The sequence below is a fragment of the Sapajus apella genome, unplaced genomic scaffold (assembly GCF_009761245.1).
Source record: "Sapajus apella isolate SASKATOON/1434 unplaced genomic scaffold, GSC_monkey_1.0 scaffold11, whole genome shotgun sequence".
Taxonomy (NCBI): Eukaryota; Metazoa; Chordata; class Mammalia; order Primates; family Cebidae; genus Sapajus; species Sapajus apella.
Genome location: NW_022436951.1, coordinates 29,696,608 through 29,703,291, shown reverse-complemented (window position 1 = coordinate 29,703,291; position 6,684 = coordinate 29,696,608). Strand labels below are relative to the sequence as shown.

The 6,684-nt window shown below is 37.2% G+C and overlaps 1 long non-coding RNA gene across 1 annotated transcript; it reads right to left on the bottom strand.

Annotated features, from left to right (window-relative positions):
- Positions 1-2,323: 2,323 nt before the first annotated feature.
- On the bottom strand, positions 2,324-4,529 carry LOC116552182. The gene is made up of 2 exons (XR_004269264.1): positions 4,491-4,529; positions 2,324-2,569 (listed from the first exon to the last, which is right to left on the bottom strand). It is a non-coding gene; the product is annotated as an uncharacterized LOC116552182 (long non-coding RNA).
- Between the last annotated feature and the right edge of the window lie 2,155 nt (positions 4,530-6,684).

The window sequence follows — 6,684 nt, the reverse complement described above, 5'->3', positions numbered from 1 at the left end:
TAGATCAAGATTTGCTCAGTGGAATTTGTCATCTCGTGTAGCGGAAGAGAAAGGCAAAATCCAGGCAAATAGTCTGTGACCTAGTATCAACACTTATCAGAATACTACATGGGGTGGAGAGAAGGAGTTCATGTATTGTTTTTTCTAAGCCATAAACTAAGTAGTAAATTGATCCCATTTGAAAATTATTTCCTTTGGGCATTGTTTCTTTTTGTCAACAACCTCAAATGGAGATAGTGACAGTAGTAGGATTTATCATAATAGCAACAAAAAATGAACAAACAACTACAACACACTTAAAAACCTCCTACCCACTTCCAAACAGTAAGTATTTTAAATACTTTTCTGTGTATAAAATAGTTCAGAGTTCAATAGAATATGCTTCAGATTTTACCTATATTCCTCAAAAAGTTCAGATGATACCTAAGCTCCAATTTTTACATTACATTGGCATAATTTGAATGCAAATAATTTTGCGACTCAATAAAATAAATTATGTACCAAGCAGCAAAAAGATTTTAATTTTAATAACGAGAAATTTTCACTGTCTTCAAAATTCTATAAGGGTTTTACCATTTATGAAAAGGTTTCGCTTGTGTGGTTGCACAAAAAAGAATTTTGTGATCACATTTTCTTTTCAAAAAATATGATACACCTGTAAAAGACCAAATACATGAGACATATTTAATTTTACTATTGAGAAGAAATATTTTTACTCTTGTCACTTTCTGCAGAGTCAAAAATAATCATAAACATAAGAGTAGGCAAAAGTCCTCTTAGAAATGTTATCTCAAATAACTGAAAGAGGGCATGACATCTGAATAAACATTTTCCTGTCTTTCTCATTATGGCACACTGGTATGTATTGAATTTTTACAATTAGATTTTTGTTTCCTTTTGGGTAGACATAATGCTGATATCAATAATGTGTATATTTGCCAGAGACAGAAGAAAAATAACAGATAATTATTTTTTATTGTCAGGTGAATTATTGCAATATAACAACCAGATTACTTGTGTGAAAGTGACATATCCTTAGAAGAAAAATATATTTCTCACAGCAAAAAACTTTTCTTTTTCTTTCTTTCACACCCATTGTATTATTTCCTGTATAAATGCAATTTTAATGCTGTATTTTTAAACTGGTAGAAAAAATACTGCAAAAGACAGTCCTATTTCTACCCATTGTATACTTAGGAAATAATATAATTCATTTTCTGTTATTTATACCTCCAACAACAATGAAAATAGTTATGAGCATTAAAATATAATTGTTTTTATTCACTTTTCTTCTACTTAAGTTCAACTGTTACAGTTTAGTTCTCACAATTTAGTTGCTGCATCACCAGGCTTAACCAAATGGTCTTTACCATGTTACTTAGAGACTATATACACACCATTATCATAAGATTTGTTGAATTATCAGTCTTATTTACTAAAATTAAAACTGGAAGGTAATGTGTGATTGCTTATTCTTATTAAGTGCATTATTTGGAAATAGGAGAGGCATTCAAAAAATTTCATTGAACAGTACTACACCAAAAAGTTTTTTCATATTTTCTTTTCAATGTTAATTTTATTATTTTTCCAAGTGGACATTTGACATAGTAAAAGGAATAAAATAATTACATACATATATATAATACATATATAAATGATATATATAACATGCATATATGATATTATATGCATTATATTTATGTACCATATATGTGTGCATATGCATTATATATATGCATCATAGATGCAGTATTACATATATATTATATATGTTTAATCATTTTATCTACATTCCCCAGTTTCTCCAAAAGTCAAGTGATATAAACTGGGCACTGGTTTCTAAGAGTCTGTGCAATGCAGGCCCGTTATAAGACAAGTTGGCTGGGTAACAACTCAAAATAGTTTCAGCCAAAGAAGAAACCTAATGAGTTACTGAAAACATGGGTGGTTTTGTTTTAATAGGATGCATTAAGAGACTGTACACAATATTTCAGACACTCTTACTATCTTTAATCTGTGCTATTCCTATATTCTCATTGCCCCATTTTAGAGATCAATAAGAGGGTGCAGCTTGGATGAAGGAAAAGTGACTGCAGGCCTCTCCAGACATTTTTTTTAAAGGGAGATGTGGCTACCAGTTGCCCGGCTTTCCTTATTGTGTGGTATCATAGACATATTATGGTTGTTTTTAAATTTTATATAAATGGAATCATAGACATTATTTTGTCTTTTTCCTAAGTAATATGCTTTTTAAATGGACCTACGCTCTTGCATAGAATATGTATGTTAATTTTTACTCCTATATGCTTATATTAGTCTGTCCTCACACTGCTGATAAAAACATACCTGAAACTGGGCAATTTACAAAAGAAAGAGACTTAACAGACTTCCAGTTCCACATGGTTGTGGAGGCCTCACATTATGGTGGAAGGCAAAGAGGGGCAAATCATGCCTTACATGGATGGCAGCAAGCAAAGAGAGAGAGAGCTTTTGCAGGGAAACTCCTCCTTATAGAACCATCACATCTTGTGAGATGTATTCACTATCATGAGAACAGCACAGAAAAGACCTGCCGCCATAATTCAAGGGTCTCCCCCAGGTCCCTCCCACAACAGTGAGAATTCAAGATGAGATTTGGGTGAGTACAGTGGCAAACCATAGCATTCTACCCCAGCCCCATCCAAATCTCATTCCATCACATTTCAAAACCACTCGTGCCTTCCCAATAGTCCCCCAAAGTCTTAACTCATTTCAGCATTAACTCAGAAGTCCATAGTCCAACATCCATCTGAGACAAGGCAAGTCCCTTCAGCCTATGAGCCTGTAAAGTCAAAAGCAATTTAGTTACTTCCCAGATACAATGGGGATATAGGTGTTTGGTAAATACAGCCATTTCAAATGGGAGATGTTGGCTACAGGCCAACAGGGAGCTATAGGCCCCATGCAAGTTTGAAATTCTGCAGGACAGTCAAATAGTAAAGCTCCAGAATGGTCTCCTTTGATTCCATGTCTCACATCCAGATCATGCTGATGCAAGAGGTGAGTTCCCATGGTCTTGGGCAGCTCCACCCCTGTAGCTTTACAGGGAACAGTGTCCGTCTTGGCTGCTTTCATAGGCTGGCGTTGAGTGTCAGAGGCTTTTCCAGGCACATGGTGCAAGCTGTCAATGGAGCTACTATTCTGGAGTATGGAGAATGGTGGCCCTCTTCTCACCACTCCACTAGGCAATGCCTCAGTAGGGACTCTGTGTGAAGGACTCCATCCCCCATTTCTCTTCCATACTGCCCTAGCAGAGGTTCTCCATAAGGGTCCCACCCCTGCAGCAAATTTCTGCCTTGGCATTCAGGTATTTACAAACATCTTCTGAAATCTAGGTGGAGGTTCCCAATGCCCAAGTCTTGACTTCTGTGCACTCATAGGCTCAGCACCATGTGGAAGCTGCCAAGGTTTAGGGCTTGAACTTTCTGCAGCCATGGCCCATGCTCTGCATTGGCCCCTTTCAGTCATGGCTGCAGCAGCTGGGATGCAGGTTACCAAGTCCCTAGCCTGCACACAGCATGCAGACCCTGGGCCCAGCCCAAGAAACCATTTTACCTCCTAGGCCTTTGAGTCTGTGATGGGAGGGGCTGCCGTGAAGTCCTCTGACATGCCTTTGAGACATTTTCCCTATTGTCTTGGGGATGAACATTCAACTCCTTGTTACTTATGCAAATTTTTGCAGACAGCTTGAATTTCTTCTCAGAAAATAGTATTTTCTTTTCTACAGCATCTTCAAGTTCCAGGTTTTCAAACTTTTATGCTCTGCTTCCCTTATGAAACTGAATGCCTTTAACAGTACCCAAGTACATCTTGAATATTTTGCTGCTTAAAAATGTATTCTGCCAGATGCCCTAAATCATCTCTGTCAAGTTTATAGTTCCACAAATCTGTAGGGTAGGGGCCAAATGTCCCCAGTCTCTTTGCTAAAACATAACAAGAGTCACTTGTGCTCCAGTTCCCAACAAGTTCCTCATCTCCATCTGACATCACCTCATCCTAGATTTCATTGTCAATATCATTATCAGCATTCTGGTCAAAGCCATTTAACAAATCTCTAGAAACTTCAACAGTTTCTAATTTTCCTGTATTCTTCTGAGCCCTCCAAACGGTTCCAACTTCTGCCTGTTACCCAGTTCCAAAGTCCCTTCCACATTTTCAGGTAACTTTTCAGCAGTGCCCCACTCTGTTGGTAGCAGTTTAACATATTAACATGTTCTCATTCTCCTGATAAAGATGTACCCAAGACTGGGCAATTTACAAAAGAAAAAGGTTTAATAGACATAGTTCCAATGGCTGGGGAGGCCTCACAATTATGATGGAAGGCAAGGAGGAGCAAGTCTCATCCTACATAGATGCAGCAGGCAAAGAGCTTGTGCAGAGAAACTCCCTCTTAAGGAACCATCAGATCTTGTGAGACGTACTCATTATCATGAGAAGAGCATAGGAAAGACCTGCCTTCATGATTCAGTTACCTCCCAAAAGGTCCATCCACAACATGTGGGAATTCAAGATGGAAGTTGGATGCGGACATGACCAAACCATATCAAATATCAATGTTATAACATTATATCAGTATTCTGCATTATATTTATGCTTTTCAGTTTGATACATTAGGTAGTTCCCAAATTTAGAATATTATGAAAAGCATTGTTATTAGTATAGCATTACTTTTTTTGGTGTGGTGTGGTATACATGAAGACACCCCACCTAGATCACTCTTCAAAGAATACATCTATGCAAAGCTTCAGAGAACGCAGTCATTGAACAGACTCCAGTTGTCGATTCCTTCAAGATCTTCCTTTAGTGCAGAAAGTCACCTTGCCCAAAGCTCTGAAAGTTAGAAAATTTGGTTTGATGTGGTTCAAAGATGATGAGCAATTTCATCCCAGACATTCCCTCTGGGTCACAGAGGCTTTCTTGGTCCTGCAGTTTGTCAAATCTTGCTTGCTTTGTTCCTTTGTCTCTTACTGATGTTGATTCTTGAAAAGTATCCTGCACTCAAAGCTCTGACACACTTCCTGGAGTGGTCCCAGGAAGGAAGGAATAAAATTTGGTGTGCCATACTCCAGGGTGAACTGGATCAAAAGAAACAAATCAAAGGATGGAAGCGAGAGTTTGTTGAATCATATAACTTTTTATAATGCTATATAATCAATAAAAAGAATACCTGGGTCAGGAAACCAAGAGATAAAAGCAGAAGGAGTCCCTGTAAGCAACACTCTCAATGATGTGTTGGGGAATTTATGCTTTCCATCTCTGCAACCCTGGGATATACAGGGATAGAGTTTCATATCCTCAAATGCAGCACACTTCTACTGGAGACATAAGGAAATCAATTGAACTATAAATTATGGTTGCTCCCTAGGCATTTGGAATCTTTTGTTTTGTTTTGTTTTGTTTTGTTTTAACAACAACCAAAACCAGAAAATTGAGTGGTAATTTTCAGTGGACTTCTGTTACACCAAAGGGCAAGGAGAAATCCATGTGTAACTCACATGATCCATTTGAGCCCATTACTATTTCTTTGCCCACTGTGGTTTACACAAACAGATACAAAGGCTTTGGTCTAAGAAGGTCATGGAGATCAGAAACTCAAACCTCTCAAGGATGTAGGCCTCACCTCCAGGTAAACCACTGAGGTCAAGCAGAGCTATTTGCTGATTGAAGAGATATACAATTGTTAATGGCAGGAGGAGAAAATGTGTGTCAATTGTGGCCCTGACATTAACTGCTTCAGTTAGTTTCTTTTCTCTCAATTTTCCTCAGAAGAAAAAGAAATGCAAGTAGGAGTCCTGGAGAAGCTTTTCCCTGAAAATGTATAGGAGAACTTATACTACAAGAGATCAACTGCTATAGGCAAGAAGACATGCCACTCAGCTCTCCTGTCAGTAACATTCTTTGCTGGCTCCTGGAATCTCTCTTCCTTTCATTTCTTTATCCATTTATCTATTCTCACACTGATTCCATAGTATGGTATTTGTGTATTAAAATAAGATGTGAGTTTTAGTAATGGAAGTTCTCCAGGTTTGTTATACCCTTTTAAGGTTATTGGGGCTATTTTGGACCCTTATATTTCCATATAAGTTTTAGAGAAAGTTTACCAGTGTATGTACATTAAAACAAACTCTGAGGAAATATTTTGTGAGGTGGTTGTGGGATTGCATGAATTTATAAGCATATTTTGGAATAAATGTTGTCTTCAAATCTATATTTATGTATAGGGCTCATAGACTTATTTATGCATGAGCATCTCTCAGAAGTATGTTGTACTTTTCATCAGAGAAATTGTTCATATCTTTTGTTAGACATATTCATAAGTAATTAATTTTTCATATGGTTGTAAATGATATCATTTATAATTTTATTTTCTATAACTTTCTGAGATTTACAAATACAATTGATTTACTTTGTATTGCTCTTGTCTTTTCCAATATTATATTCATTTATTAAATCCTAATGTTTGTATAGTGTACTAGTTCATTCTCTAACTGCTATAAGATACCCAAGACAGGGTAATTTATAAAGAAGAGAGGTTTAATTGACTCGCAGTTCCACATGGCTAGGGAGTCCTCGGGAAACTTACATTCATGACAGTAAGCACCTCTTCACAGGGCTGTAGGCAAGGGAATGAGTGGAAGCAGGGGA